This window comes from Lactuca saligna, chromosome 3 (assembly GCF_052625555.1).
Source record: "Lactuca saligna cultivar CGN05327 chromosome 3, ASM5262555v1, whole genome shotgun sequence".
Lineage (NCBI taxonomy): Eukaryota > Viridiplantae > Streptophyta > Magnoliopsida > Asterales > Asteraceae > Lactuca > Lactuca saligna.
In genome coordinates this window covers 113,756,630-113,774,047 of record NC_136419.1, presented here as the reverse complement: position 1 = coordinate 113,774,047, position 17,418 = coordinate 113,756,630, and the positions used below count along the sequence as shown (strand labels likewise).

The window sequence follows — 17,418 nt, the reverse complement described above, 5'->3', positions numbered from 1 at the left end:
CACATACATATAAACAAGTAACCATGCAAATCTAACATATCACTAACATGGCAACCATCTCATAACTAAGATACCGATCTAACCGATCTCTAGCATAACAACCATCCTAAACCAAGATGAAATCTAACATAGCAACCATCCTAAACCAAGATGAAATCTAGCATAGCAATAACATAGCAACCATCATAAACCATGATGTAAATCATAAAGGGCCGACCTTGGTGATGTAGACCCTGTTGATATAGTGAAGAGAAGTCACCTTTCAAGTTTCGCACTGAAGTGATAAGCTCAACACTCGGATCACCAACACGAACTCCTCCACCTAAAGTTACCACAAAACCCTTTTTCATAAATTTGCAAATCACCAAAATACCCTAGAGGTCAACTGGTCAAACCTTGGTCAAAGTCCACGTCCACAATCAAAATCAACAGTCCATGTTGACCCAACTCGTCGAGTGCAGTTTACTGACTTGTCGAGTTCTTCCTGGACTCGAGAAGTCGTGAAATCCCAGGTTCACTCATCGAGTTTCCCTATAACTCATCGAGTTCATACGTGTCCAAAGGTTGAGAGAAACCCTAGCCGACTCTTCGAGTCTTCAACTGACTCGCCAAGTTCAAGGCAATCTTCAACGGACTCGCTGAGTTGTTCATCCAACTCGTCGAGTACATGGCCATCTTCATACGGCTCGTCGAGTTGACTATGCAACTCGTCGAGTCCTTTCACACCTTCATCTATGCAGACACGTTTTAAGCCATGCCAAGCTTCCAGATTACAGATCCAAGCTTCTCAGGCATGTTTATCACGTAAATTTGCAAATTGTACGTGCATGCAAGCCCCTAGGGGATTTAAATGACAAATCTTAGCTTCTAGTGGAGCTTTACACCTTAGGAGAGTCTCATCCTTGCAAGAGCTGGAAGCTTTATGGACTTAGAAGACCAAGAGAGTTCAGATCTGAAGTTACAACTTCATATCTTAGCTTATACACAAGAAGTTAGGACACTTATTTTCCCTTGGCTATGTTTTCTTACAACAGCATCTATCATTCGAGTATTGGTATGCCTCTCTTTGAGCTTCTTTATGGGAGAAAGTGTCGGACTCCCATTTGTTGCGGAAAGGTAGGGAGGCGAGTGATGGGTGGCACTAAGATAATGTTGAAGATGACTGAGTAGATTCAGCACGTCAGAAAGAGATTACTGACGGCCTATAGTTGCCAGAAGAGTTATGCAGACAGGCGACGATCCGAGCTGGAGTTCTAGGTCAGAGATTTTGTACTCCTAAAGGTATCCCCTTGGAAAGGGGTGATACGATTCTGGAAGTGAGGCAAGTTGAGGCCCCAGTACATTGGCCCTTTCAAAGTGACCGCCAGAGTGGGTTAGGTAGCATACCGGCTGGAGCTACCTGTAATGCTGAGTCAGATCCATAACACCTTCCACATGTCTGATCTGAGGAAGTGGGTAGCCGGTGAGACGACAATAGTGCCATTAGAGTACATTCAAGTGGATGCGAGCCTGAATTATATTGAGAGGCCGATTGCGATGTTGAATCGAAAGGTGAAGGTTCTGAGGAACAACCAGGTGCCCCTGTTTCAGGTCTAGTGGCAACATCGAAGAAGGTCTGAGTTGACTTTGGAGATGGAATCCGAGATGCGAGAGTAGTGCCCAGAGTTATTTCTAGAGCATGACTTCGAGGGCGAAGTCTGATTCTCGTGGGGGTCTCGTACTTCTAGGTATATTGTTTATTTATTTATTTGGAGAATTATTGAGCAACTCGACGAGTTGGTGCTACAACTCGTCGAGTAGGGTCACGATGTGCCACGTGGATTAATGATTTACTCAACAAGTCTGAGAACCGAATCGCCGAGTAGACGTTGTGAAGAAAACCCTAAATCCCCGGGTTTGGGGCCTATATAAGGGCACTTATAGCCTCATTTGTGGCTCATTGGTTGCTTTCCTTCACTGAGAGAAAACCTAATTGCCCTTTAAGCTAATAGAGAGTGTGTGAGCTTATATTGGGTATCTTGGTGCATTTTTGGAAGAGAAGAGATGGATTTCAAGCAAGGAATGAAAGGAGGCTGTTCGATCTATTGTTATTCATCCAAGAGCTTCAACAAAAGGCGGAGGCTAGTTCAAGATTCCCGAGTACGATACTTTTACTTGCTAGCTTACGAGGTGAGTCTTCTCACTATAGTTACCATGAGTGGTATCCTTGCGTGACTGAGATGTCTTATGTGCTTATCTATGTATTGTGATACTCTACATTTTGTCTTTATGGTTCATGCTTATTGTTATAAACTTATTGAGTTAGGGCTGGAGGGTCCATCTGAGTTGTAGGACCGGAGGGTCTCCACTGGTACACACTGACCAGAGGTTCGTATTGAGTTAGCCTCGAGTGAGGTGTGTGTGGTATTTTGGGGAACTCACTAAGCTTCGTGCTACATGAAGGTGCTAACCGAGAGAAATGATTATTGTGTCGGAACGTTTACGGGATACAGATCACCCTGTTGCTGCATCAAAGGAGGATTTGACGAGTTCAGTATTCTTTCACATGAAAACCAAATTCGTCAAATTTAATGACAATAAATATATTATCGATAGTAAAACAACGCAAAAAATAAGGTTTTTAATAATTTGTGGGGTTATAAGAAAGTTTGTCAAACACAAATTGCGAAAAGGATTTTAATCGAAAGTAGTGTTAGTTGTGCTTGTAACATGAATTTGAGATATGTCAAAGACGCGGTGTATTCATTTGGAGCTTCCTTGTTTTTTCTTTACTACGAAGGTGTCGGTTTTGATTAGACAATTTTTTTTAACATCGCCTTATTATATTATATTTTTTCTATGTATTTATCTTTTACCACCTTGAATTGCCATCATCATAGACCCAAATCCCTCTCATTCCACCACCTTTACTCTACATTCACTTCCCTACTCGTGATACCTCTCTCCTTCCCGTAATAAATCACCGCCCCTTCTCCAGCTTCTTCCTTCACCTTTGGGTCATGGCTTAGTTTCAACCTTCCTTCACGTTGACCTTCATAAACATTTATTGCCGAAAATCCCATGGGGTTTTAATTAAATTTTTTTGTATTTACTAATCTTCATCATCTTTTAATTTTTCCCCAAGTTAAAATCATCATTGATTTTTCTCTCTTTATTTATCTCTATGTTTCTTTGTGTTAGGATTCGATTGCCAGCATTTAACCAAAGTTAGATCACAATTTAAACTAAATTGGACCTGCTCTCCAACGTTAACCGAAGTTTTAGTGTTAGTTTGGTATGTTGTTAATTAAAGTTTTAGTTTGGTAAAATTAGATTGTGTGGGTTAACTACGTTGTTATTTTTTTAAGTTTTTTATTGGCCAATTTGTATATAAAAACAAGTTTTCATAAAATTTTGATTTTGACACAATGGTATATTTTCTTTTAGAATAAATACCAAGTTTCCACAACCGTTCGATTTTGATACTACATTTTCCATTTTTTTCAATGTTGAGCATTTGATCGGTAATTCAGTGGCACATGACATGATAACGTATCAAAATTAAAAAATAAATTAAAATGTAGTGACTTTTATGAAAATTTATAGTTCTCAAACGGATTTTTTACGAATATTTTCTAAATTCGAACTAAACTCGAGCATATCGAGAAAGGGAAATGAAAACAAAATTGAAATTAAATTATCCTATCGAACAATGCCATCCAATCCAAGGGCCCAATTAATAGAATTCAAAGGTTTTGTTTTTATATGGTTTCAATCACGTAATTTTTTGTGGTTTTTGTTAGTTTTCGTATTGAATTTAAATAAAATCATTATATAGGGTTCATTTTACAAGTTTAATAATTTAACCCCACTGTTTATGAAGGCCAATGTTTTGAAATTTCCTATTTCATTATTTCATACCAGTCTGTTCACGAAGTTAAGTTTTGGTACTTTCACTTTGTGTTCATAATGTTAAGGCTGGTCATGAACCCGAATTCCAGTGAAAAAAATGCACATGGTCATGTATAGTAGGTTTCGACTAGAAAATAACGTCTATGAAATTATTGAATATTTTATAGATGCTTTTGTTCATAATCGTGTCCATATGTATCCACACCAGGCATATATTAAGAGGAAAATGGAAAGCCGAGGAGTACAATTTAGCCCAGATGATCTTCGAGCTATATTGGTATATTATCAATGTGACTTTCTTAATGATTTACCTTGGCTTGTGTGGATATATTCTACATAAGCACATTGAACTTGAACCTATTCTTATGCATTATGGCTTGTTGGTATTGGAATCCATGAATTGTTCTTTATTACCATACTGCAACTATATATAATATGTGTTTAATGTAAAAAAAAAAAAATTATGCAGGTGAAACTTGAAAGCAATAGAAACTAGTAAAGACAAGTTAGGGAAGTCATCTTGAATTTGTATATTGAAGGAATTTGACTAATATTGAAATCCCTTAAACAAGTCTCATTATCTTTTTATAGAAGAATTTTCTAGACCATGGAATTGTTGATAAACGTGATGGTGAATGTGTTTGGGAGGACTCTCAGCCATCAACTTCTGCCAAAACAGCAGAAATTGATGTCATAAATGGATATGACTTTCTATTAGATCAACTGTTTGATAACTATAATTGGATGGTATAGTAATCAAATTTATAAAAGTTCATTGATATATATATATATATATATATATATATATATATATATATATATATATATATATATATATATATATATATATTTTCCATATGCCTTAGTTTACATTTAAGAACTGAAAGAAATTATCAACAAAAAACAAAAAAATAAATAAAAACTTTAGTAAAACCAAAAGATATCTATTTACACCATTTTTCAATATCCTCTATCCGGTTTGTGGGTCCAACACAAATCATAAATGAATTGCAGTTTACACATTCCAAGTTCATTAAGTTAAAAGTCAAATGTTAAATGGATAGAAACCAAAAAGCAAGAACGCAAATGCCCCTTAGCTATCTTTGCCATCACTACGAGTCAATAGTATTACGGTTCGCAGGACTAAAAAGCAATTCCACGCGGAAATCATCACCGGCTATCGACTTGCCCTTATTTCCAACTTTATCTAATTCGGTAATCGAAAACTGAAAAAAAAAATCAAAAAGGCTAAAATTAGAATCCCATCATATATTTACATCCAACATTCAAACTTAACAAGACCAACTGAATTACCTTCATCAAGTCATTTTCAATGAACGCGGTATTAAAGCAAGCATAGAAGAGACGACCTCCAATGTTCTTTTCGTAGAATATCAAACAAACATCTCCGGTAACCTGTATTGTTTTTTCATTAAAGTAGTGGTCAAGGCAGTTACGTTGCTCTTCTTCCTCGATCTCCGAGTTCCCTAAATCATCATTCCTACTTTTTCTGCAGAAATTCCGGTAAGCAACTGCCGGTGATCGATATCGTTGTCCAGCAACCTCTTGCATTTCTGATACAACAAAGAAGACTGATTCTATGGTTTTGGTGTCAAAAAGTCGAATCTTCCTGATCTCTTTGCTACATTGTTTTGGAAGGTTGACCTTTGGTGAGCAGCCATCGGAAAAGGTTAGAGATTTATGCCAGTAGTTAACGTAACGTCGTTGGCTTGGAATCATCACCTGCACATATTTCGATATTGATTTTGTTTACACGTTCCTTTAAGATATTCATCGTCATAAATGGAAGAAAATTTGAAAAACTAAAACTTACTTGAAGATATTTTGTTGTCCCTTTATCCGCATAAACCTGATGAGTCTCTTCTGCTAATATGCCGGCGTAAACTAAGTAAGAAGATACCATCAACCCTATCCGACCTTTACCTTCCTGTTGAATTTTCAATAAATATTTACTTTTTATATCAATAAATAATCTACATGAATATGAAAAATCCAAAAAATTATAGAATTTGAATGCTTACCATGCAGTGAACGAAGACAATATTCTTTGGGTCACTTGAAAGCCATGAATGGACACTTTCACAGAATTCCTTGATCATTTGGAGTGATGGGGCATGATTATCATCAAATGGGAATCTTTCAACAAGATCTTTAAAATGAGATGGATCATAAGCTTGCTCCGTAGACAAGTTATACACCTACAAGGTTGAACAATGTGAGAAAACAGTAATTTGATTTCTTACCAATTTAATCAAACATGTTTGGTGAATAATTATGTTACCTTGTAGTGTCCAGGATGTCTTTTTTCCAAAATTTTCTTGACCTGTGTCATAGGATTTTGATACATCGATCTCATTAGCTCAGAAGGAAATGACATTGCTAGTATGCGCTCAGTGATGTAAGAAATATCAAGTTTATAACGATCACCACCAACCACCACCATCCGTTTCTTCTTTTCAGATCCAAAACATTTTGGTATGATTGTTGCCACTTTGAACCCCATTTTTGTTGCTAAAAAATACTAAACTAGCTATCTGCAAAAATCAAAATGTATTAGATAAAAATCATGATACACAACAATCAACACTACATATTTCATTTAAAAACTCTCAAAAACTTAAAAACCTTGGTAGATTTTCATATATAAAATTTTGACTTTTTTTCTTTTCATATATAAAATTTGAAATTTTTTTTCATTTATGAAAAAAATTCCAAGGTTAACGTAGAAATTTAAATCTTAATCCAAAGGAGGCTACTAATATGTGTATATATGTTATCTCTTCAATTCTGGCTTTCTGATTGAATGTTTGTGATTAGAGAGGAGCAATACATGAATAACCGTAGAACTACTCGATAAAGTTAAACAAAGTGTTTATATAAAAATAATAGTGGCAGAATATGCGATCATAATTCTACTGGACACATGAAACTTATTGTAAAAAGATAAACATATATAGAACAATAGATTTAAAATAAAAGTCTCAAAAAATATTCTTGGCGGATCATCCACCTGTTTTGATGCACCAAACAACATCCTTAAACTAGTGTATTCTCAAAATTGTCGTAGAACATAACACAACAATTAAACCTAGATATTTGATACAAGATATACTTTGCAAACGAATTAGTATGTATTGTTGTATAAAAAACTTACTTTTGTTACGTTATATACTTATATAATTAAAAAATATATATATACAGATATTTTTCTCTTTTCAGTATATTTACACTAACCCGTCTGATTATTAACTTCAGCTCAATGGCAAGAATCTTCAATATATTCTTTATAAAATATTTTATGTTTACTATTGGTATGGTTTTCGTTGTTGCCTTTTATTCTACATTTGAAATGCTTACTGAAAACATAAACATTCAAATAGTTGATGTCTAAAGATTACCTCTTATTGACAATGAAACTTGATCCGTTCTCTGTGTTTCCTCTCCGATCGATGTTTGCTTTCTGATATTTGTGGGATAAGAGGATCAATATATAAAGGCTATTTGGAGTGTTAGTATATATGTAACAGTAGGATTCTTTATATATTTATAATTTATCTCTTAAATATATTATATCTTTATCTCCTAACACATGTACAATTTCTATTAGTTTCACGTCTATGTTTATATAATATATTTTGTACCCATTTATCACAATTTAAAACCAAACCAAAGAAAGAGTAATCAACAAGAAAATATATATGTTGTTTCCGGTTGTTTGAGACATTTCAGGGATTTGAAAGTATTTGGAATTGATATCCAAAAAACCCTCCGTTTGATGAAAATTAAAACAGTTTTATTATAAATAATGTTTATGATTTAATTTCATACCAAATAGTTTTTTTTTAGATTTTAAAGCGGCCCCACCATTATTTTCTCAACCAAGTTTAAACCACTATTCTAAGTAGTATAATTCCTTCTCCTGATGGGTGTACATACTTAGTAAGTTACATAGTAACACAACAAAAAAACTAACCTTTAGCGACGACAGCTCGTCACTAATGCGTCGCCGCAATTGCTTCGTAGCTAATAGCCGGTTGTCGTCTCTAATACCTGTCGTCCCCAATACATCATTATCGTCGCTAATAACGCTGTCTCTATTAATATACCGGCAACCGGCCGGAGTTTCTCCGACAAACCTCCCCGGAGGTCTGCGTCGTCACAATTAATCGTAGTCGTCCCTAAAGGCGTCGTTGCAAATGGTTTTTTTTTATTATTTAATTTATTTTTTTGAGAGAAAACATATTTTTTATAATATTAATTTATATATATATTATAAAATACAGTTTTGATAAAAATACATAAATAAATATATACCACATTATATAAAAACATCAAACATACCATATTCCATAAAATATCTAATAAATCTCAAACAAACATCTAATATATATCATACATAAACTATCTTCAAAATCCAAAATAACATCCTCCATATCGTAAAACAAGAAATACTAGTTGTCATCGTCCTCCCCATCGTTATTTTTCTGGTTAACTTGGTTTTTAAACGAGCGAATAATGTCTCCAATGGCCGTCACAAATTTCGGGTTTTAAAGAAAAGCATTCACATCAATATCCTCTAATTAAATCACAAGCACATTAAGTCATTAAAAATTCAACAAACTATCAAACCATCAAAGCACCAAATCAATTAAGTCTTTAATAATTTAACAAACTACCAAGCTACCAAAAATTACTACAAATATATTAAGTTCTTAACAATATAACAAAGCTACCAAATTCTTTAAGAATTTAACAAGTAGTTGTGTTGGTTGCAATGCTTGTGGCTGTGACAGCCACATGTAGCTCCCAACCTCCCGAATGAAGCATTCGTACACCTCCCCAATGGGATCATGGTCGTCTCTATTAATCATTGGTAGATCCCAAATTCTTCTATGATTAACATTTTCAGCAACCCATCGTTGGTTGTCATTTTCGTCACTTTGAGAAGGTTCTTGGACGTAAAATACTTGATTGGCCTGCGTGGCAAATATGATTTGACCTCCACTGCTCATTTCGCGTTGTGGGTGGATACTGGTGAAATTAATATTAGATTTAACTCCTGCAGTATCGAACCACGTGCAACGAAAAAGTACGGTGGAATATTTATGAGGATAATGCAACTCGATAATATATTCTAGCTAACCATAATATTTCTGCCTATTCTCTCCCTCAGTTAGAACCCCCGAGTTTTGTGTTGATCGTTGGGCGTCACGCATAAGTACCATAAACCTAACACCATTCTCTATCCAAGCGGTGTAAGTAAAGGCATTCGCATGCACATCGATTCAAAGAGCCGATAACTCCTTATTAAACTCTGGAGATTTTTTGTTTTTGCATATCATAGACCTTATGAAGGAACCATTTAGGGAATTCAGTTTTTTCATTATTTTCAGGATGTAATGATTTGAATTCACTACATTGATGAATATATATATATATATATATATATATATATATATATATATATATATATATATATATATATATATATATATATATAGAGGGGATAGGGAATATACATTACAGCCCCACCTAAGCTTAGGTACTAAACCTCTTAAAAATGTTGTTTTAACGTGCTAAATATACCCGGTTTGGTTTCACTTGGTAAATATATCATTATCCATAACATTTCTTTCTTTCATTATCGTTTTATCATCTCCGGTTTCTTTCCTCAACTATCGTTTATTACTTCATCTAAGTGAATATTACTAAACCCTAAACACTAAAGCTAAACCCTAAACCCTAAATCTACACCGTAAACCCTAAACCCTAAACCCTAAACCCTAACCCTAAACCCTAAACCCTAAACCTTAACCCTAAACCCTAAACCCTAAACCCTAAACATAAACTTAAACCCTAAACCCTAAACTCTAAACTCTAAACCCTATTGTGTCGATCTTGAATTTACATCTTGAAGTATTAATCGTGAATCCATTAACCGTAATCTTTATATAGTAAAACAATGTATTTTCAAGAGGGTTTAGTACCTAAACTTAGGTAGGGCTGTAATGTATATTCCCTTTTCATATATATATATATATATATATATATATATATATATATATATATATATATATATATATATAGAGAGAGAGAGAGAGAGAGAGAGAGAGAGAGTAAAAAATGAGAAATTAAAAATAGATAATGAATTAAAATATAAGAACACTTACGCAATATACTTTCTAACTTCCTCATAACTATCAAGCACAAACCAATGTAGACGTTTTCTCTCCACTAGACTGAGATTTTTCATTTTCGTTGTGCTAGCCGGTCGACACTTAGACTGAAACACCCATAACTTTGTTTTTTCTATGACAACATCCTCGTTTCTTTTGAAGAGATTGAATCGAGTGTCAACATCTTCAAGGTACATCGAACAAAATGATAATGCCTCTTCAGCGACATAACCCTCAGTTATAGAACCTTACGACCTTGCCTTGTTTCTAACATAGTTTTCTATTTTTTTTCGTATACCTTTCGAAGGGATACATCCATCTCATACATACTGGACCTCTGGAAATAGCTTCATCAAGTAAATGAAAAACTAAATGAACCATAATGTCAAAAAATGAAGGAGGATAGATCACTTCTAATTTGCACAATATTTTAATAATGGATGGTTTCGCTTCTTTCATATCCTTTACCGATAGTGTTCTTGAGCAAAGTTGCTTAAAAAACATACAAAGCTCGATTATTGGTGTATAAACACCTTTCCCCAAAAGACCTTTAACTCTAATGGGTAACAAACGTTGCATAAGAATGTGATAATCATGAGATTTCAATCCAATAATCTTAGTATTGGTTTCATTCATTTTCTTACCGATGTTAGATCCAAACCTATCTGGCAGTTTCACATTTCTTATGAACTTGCAAAAACAAATGCGGTCAGGTTTCGTGAACGAGTAAAGTGGATGAGGTTTTTTGAACTTGTTGCTACTTTTTTTCAACCATTGACTTTTCCGAATGTTCAGTTTTGTCAAGTCCGCCCGAGCATTTGATGCGTCTTTAGAGTTATCATTCATCAGAGAAGTACCCACAAGACTCTTACCCACATTTTTTTCAATATGCATAAGATCAAAGTTGTGCTTAAGCTCTAGAGAAGAACAATATTCAAGTTGAAAGAATATACTCTTTTTAGACCAATTCAACTCGAAATCCTCGCAATGTCTCTTAATACCAGCTCGTTGAGCAGCTACTTTACCCGATGGACGAAATAATAGACGAGCGTGTTATGCTAGTATTTCTACCACACTAAACTGTAACACATCCAAGTCCTTCCCGGGTGCTTTGGGACCGGGAATCAACAAGGTCATCATGAAAGATGATTATTTCATGCATAGCCATGGTGGAAGATTGTAAGTGGTGAGTATGATGAGCCACGTGCTATGAGGATTACACATGTTACCAAACGGATTAAAACCATCAGCAGCAAGCCCTAAGCATACGTTTCGGGGTTCCCTCGAGAAGTTAGGATACTTCATATCGAATTTTTTCCATGAAGTACCATCAACTGGATGAATCATCGTACCATCTTTAGATCATCCGGTAATGTGCCAAATCATATCTTTAGCTGTGTATCTAGAACAGTACAAACGTTGTAGGCTAGGGGTCACGGGAAAGTATCTTAAAACCTTATAAGCCACCTTCTTGCTGTTTGCATTTTCATCAAACCACCATCTCTCATTACATACTGGACACTTTTGCAACAACTTGTGTTCTTTCCAAAAAAGAAAGCAATCATTTTTACATACGTGTATCTGTAACGTCCCAAAAATCTGTACCAAAATTTTTTCTTTAAATCATTATCAAAGCCATATTCATAAAAACATATCATAAGTCATAACATAAATTCGGAGTATTAATTCCAAAACATATTTCAATATCAGGGTAAAACATCCCAGACTGACTAATCAATGGTGTATGCCATGTGATCACCCCGAGCTCTTCCCTACGCTACCGGAAGTACCTGAAACCAAAACTAAAAACCATAAGCACGAAGCATAGTGAGTTCCCCAACCTACCACATACCCTGCACAAACACATACAACATATACTAGGCCACGCCCGCTAAATCGGGCCTCGCCCCTACCTCGAGCCCCGCCCGCTACAACGGCCCTGCCGCTCCAGGCCCTACCTGGCTTCAAGCCCCGCTCGGATATAAATCTGATTCTTTTAGGCCCCGCCTGTCTCTGGGCCCCGCCTGCTAACCACATATAGTACAAAATAACATATAACACATAACTGAACATACCCTACTGCATTCTTGCCCTTAGGTCTCACCTGTCTTGGGCCTCGCCCTTATCCTCTCACTAGTGAGTCATGGAACCCCGTCCAAGCTCCTACGGTAAGTGAGATACGGGCCCACACCCAAACTTACTCCACGCCTACCTAGGGCCTCACCCATGCTCTACTACTAATAAGATATGGAACACCGTACATACTCTAGTATTGGTGAGATACGGGACCTCGCCCACACTCACCTTCAAACAAGGCACATACATGCATCACACTGACAACAAGTATACTCTATCATGCAAACTAATCCTTGGGCACCCGCCCGACATCGGTCCTTGGTCTGGAATATCATACTAGCAAACAGTGCCTAGCGCTAACCCCCTTGTCTTCATACTCATAACTACATGGGCCAACATTGTGGCCGTAGACCCATTCACAAAAAAGGGAAACTCACCTGCACTGTTGAACTTGCTGATAACACAATTCTCTGAACCGCTGCTCCACTAGCTCCCCGAGCTACCAATATCAATTCATATATCACTTAGTTCCAAACCGAACTCTAGAATCCAAACTAAGTCAACTCTGGTCAAAGTCAATCTTTCTGGTTGACTCTACTCGCCGAGTCAGTCCTTTGACTCGTCGAGTACATATACTCCGAACTCTCATAATGCGACCCAACTCGCCGAGTCACCCCAAGACTCATAGAATTCAATGATCTTTGAGTCCCATCCTTTCTAACTCATTGGGTCACCATTCAACTCACTGATCTGAGCCTTAACCAGAAGGGGTTGGTGTTTCGCGACCTGACTCACCTAGTCCAAGAACATACTCGCCGCGTCCATGACAATCTTCAGCAGACTCGCCGAGTTGTTCTTCCAACTCGTCGAGTCCATGCCCATCTTCATCCAACTTGCCAAGTCCACCCATGTGACTCGCCGAGTCAGTTTAGTTCTTAATCCATACAGTGGCTTTTCGAGCAATGTAGGGGCTCCAAATCATAATCCACTCTTCCTAAGTCTAATCCTCACATAAAGTTGCAAACTTTACGTGAAACCAAAGAGATATGGGCTTAAAACACTCTAGGGATAGGGTTTGTGACCAAGGGGCTTCACCAACAACTTATTGGCATAAACTTTATGGCTTTTTGGATCCTTAATAGCCTAGATCTGAGGTAGCAACCTCAGATCTACTCCAAACTCGAAATAAATCTCCTCCATACTCAAAATGCCTAAATCTCAACCATAAGATAGATCTAAATGCAATAAGTTCATCTTATTACCTCAAAGGATCTAAAAAGTCACACCAACTATGTATCCAAGGCTTCCTCTTGCACCACTATGAACCTCCTTCTCTTCCAAGCTTCAAATCACTTCACCAAGGCTAGATCTTGCTCAATATGGATATGGTGGATAGGGTTCGGTATTTTGGGTGAGAGAGACTGTAAAGGAACCCTAGGGAAGAGAAGGAGACGTTTAAATAGGGCACCAAGTCCCAAACTTAGGGTTTCCCAATCCGGACCGGACTCGCCGAGTCCACTTTCCAACTCGTCGAGTGGGTCACTTATTGCTTCTTCTTGCACCACCAAGGTCCTTCTTCCTTCTCCAATCTTCAATTCTCTCTCAAGGCAAGATCTAGCTCAACAATGGAGTTGGGTGGCTAGGGTTTCGAGTTCTGGACAATAGGGGCCACAAATGAGCGCTAGGGAAGAGAATGAGATGCTTAAATCATGTACCAAGTCCCGGAATTAGGGCTTCCTAACCTAGACCTGAGTCGCCGATTTCACTCTCCGACTCATCGAGTCGATCACTTAATCTATGAGACGGAGCCCGCTTAGACTTACCGAGTCATTCCTTGGACTCGACGAGTTGACCTCCCTTTGACTTAGGGTTTTCCTTTCCTTTGTTAGCCTTTCTTATTCCGGGTGTTACAACTCTCCCCCACTTAAACTATACTTCATCCTCGATGTCCGTTGCGGCCAACTATTCTACAATCCGCTCGCATCACCCTTGCCTGATGAATATAACTCTGGCTCACCACTTCCATTGACCTTCCGCCCGGTTACTCAGAATAAAACTAGTCCTTGTAGATAATAATCCTTCAGTGCACTCAAATCCCCAACAATTCTGAGAACACAACTCACTCAATTGACAATCCTTCAGGTACTCCCCGGGTACTTATGTTGGATATCCTAAGGGTTCTTCCCCTTTTTCCTTGTGCATTACTGGCCTTCCCAGGAAACGTTCCACAACTAACCACCTCCTCTACCACTATGAAGGACATATCCTTCACGGTGTTGATTACTCCATCCACTCCTAGTGCTGGTTACTACTACCGATACACACTGAATACTTCTTGCTACTATAACTTAGTGCTGAGCACCCAAACCAGTGAATGGATCAGGTAATCCATCGAGTAAAGGTTCATCCCTGTAATGGTTAGACTCCAACGAGAGCTGCAAAACAGGGTCAACCCCTTCCTTATGAGATTATCCAAACCTGCTGTGAGAGGCGTAGCACTCCTTGGTCAACTAGCTGTCTCATACCATACTTCTCTATCATCACTTCCCTGCCTTAAAGTCCTGTTGCTTCTCGTCTGCCTTTCGAATGCAACTGATTCTGCCGATAACTGGGTTACCGAATACCCACCGATTACTACACCTAACACAATCTCAAAGTCACTCCTATGGACTTCCGAAGAAACTTCGGCTATCTAAACTGCTATATCTATCCTGCCACTATGATGCTACAAGTCTTGGGATCCTCGATCCCCTATCTTTACCCTATGATCCCTACCAGGTCCTACCTATGCTGCTAGAATCTCACGGGCCTTGCCCATGGGACACACCCGACTATACTACTGAGCAATCTTACTCCTAGGTCTCACCTATACTGCTACTAACATACGGGCGTCGCCCATGGGTCTCACCCCACTGCATCCTGGAGTGGTCTTCCCCAAGGTCTCACCTATGTAAGGCTATACAGTCCAACTCCATACTAAACCTCAACGACTCAACGTTTCCTGATCCCTACCTTGCTAACTAGGAGATATGGGCCTCTGCCCACACTCTTCTAACTAAACTGCTAATGAATGCTACGACTTAGTCGCAGCCTTACATTACTTCCCTCATTGACTCGTTGTTGGGAAAAGTTGCAGCTATCCCGCAGTCCTACTACACTCTCCATGTTGTCTCTATCACTGATTACTATTCCGAGGGCATCCTCACTCACTCGAGTCCTGATAACGATCCTTCAACCGGATTTCCAAAACTAGCCTTCAGTCATCAAATGCAACAACCACCTTGTAGTCTTTCATCCCTGCTATACTCATGTCTTGTCGAGAAAATATTCAGCTTGGTTTCTCCGAACCAATCGTCTACTAATCCTAAATACATGAACTCGATGTTGGGAAGTTTCCCAACTCCTATACTCCAAAATCCACTCAACCCCCCTTGGATTGCTTTAGCTTCCTTCTTGGAGGTCACTAATCCTTCTAAGTTTAGCATGCTACTAACTCTGAATACTTGAACGGTCCTCCCCCACTTTGGTCCTGCTAAAGCCTTACGACCCACTGCTTGAAAAGGATTCCCCATCCTTCCTATCCTGCGCTGACCGATCTGCTGAACACCCCAAGCTTACCACAGTTAGGGATCTAACCGATCTATCCCCATAAAACACCTTCTTGAAATTAGGAAGACATTACGGAGTCTCACGCATACATGCTACATTTATTGCATCCAAACTAACCTGCTCTATAGGGGACATCCTCAACTATCATTATAATATCCAAGGTATGCAGATGGCATATAACTCAATCACAACAAACCACAAAATTCTGAAATGTCATTATCCTTACTGATGCAAAACCATAACAGTATAATCATGCACAAAAGTTAACAAGGAAATAAAAGATACACACTTGCAACGTCTGGTGCTGCTCATATCTCCATGGTAGACAACTGAAAAGCCCTGCCTCCCACCGCAGACGCCTCTTCTCGGCTCTGATGGCCGTCGGTGATCCTCAAAGTCGTAGGGCTAGGTGCTCTCACCTATCGTGCTGAAAGCAAACTTGCTGATTGCAATGAAAACATATTAGGTCTGACCCCCGAGTGGTGGTAGCAGTACAATCTATGCTAAAATGACCAGTCCGACCGCACTTGAAGCACCTAGAATTCACCACCACTACCACTCCTACACACACCCACATGCTCTAGGAATGTCAAGGTATGCGCTCCTATCAAAGCCGTCATCTCTGCGCGAAGGGCTCCAAGCCTCTCATCCAAAATCTCTATTATACCCTCCTTGATAGTTCCAAAGATCACAGAAGTCTGGTCTAAGATATTACGCATGATGTTAGCTAATACAAACTCTCTCATTCGCTCCTCGAGCTGCTCAGTCCCTTAACCCGAGCCTGATCCCTCTCTGGCGCCTGATCCGCCCAATGGTCTCTCACGCAATGTCACCATGCTGAAAACACAATATTATAATTATCAAAACACACATCACTGCTGATGGATCACTTATACATACACTACAAGTTTCCCGATGTCATCTCGACCATTCTTGAATCGAGTATGGATCCACTGCTTTCAGTAGTACGGGCCCATACTACCTTCCACATCTATCTATATGTTCCTCAAGAAATGCTTCGACACCACCAGGTCCCTTTTCTACTACTACTGCTCCCAGCACTAAACTCATCCTAGGCTTATCCTAGGGAAACCTCCAACCCAACCAGTCCTCAGCTACTAAAGGATTCCTCGTAATTCCAATCAGCCATTACCTGAATACCATCACATGTCATGAGGCTCAGATAATCCTTCAAGTAAAGAACTTGTCCCTACAACGGTTAGACACAAACGAGAGATGCGCAGTAGGGTCAAATCCAGAACTCTGAGATTATTCAACCCTTATCACTGTTGGAATAGTGTCTAAGGCTGCAACTATATTAAACAAGTATTTGACCCTATTGAGCATGGTCCTTTTGGGTTGCCTTCACCATAGCAACTTGATAGGATGATTTACAATGAGAGTTAAAATATTATAAGGAATAATATTATTATTTGATTAATATAAGTCATAAATTAATTAGGAATTAATTTGGTGACTTAAAGAGATTAATTAAATAGAAGGGCTTAAACTGTCAAATGTGTGATAGTTATACTTTAGGCTATGATTCCTTATGGATAATATAGTGGACGATTTTAGGGATTAGGATAATCCTAAAATCCGTCCAAAGGGTTATCATGAGGGGATTAGGATTGCTTAGGGATTA

At 38.2% G+C, this 17,418-nt stretch overlaps 1 long non-coding RNA gene across 1 annotated transcript; it reads left to right on the top strand.

The window, feature by feature from the left end:
• The first annotated feature begins 4,950 nt into the window (after positions 1–4,950).
• LOC145033898 (uncharacterized) lies at positions 4,951–6,336 on the top strand. Its single transcript, XR_013677768.1, has 3 exons — positions 4,951–5,302; positions 5,408–5,581; positions 5,941–6,336. It is a non-coding gene; the product is annotated as an uncharacterized LOC145033898 (long non-coding RNA).
• The last annotated feature ends 11,082 nt before the right edge of the window (positions 6,337–17,418 follow it).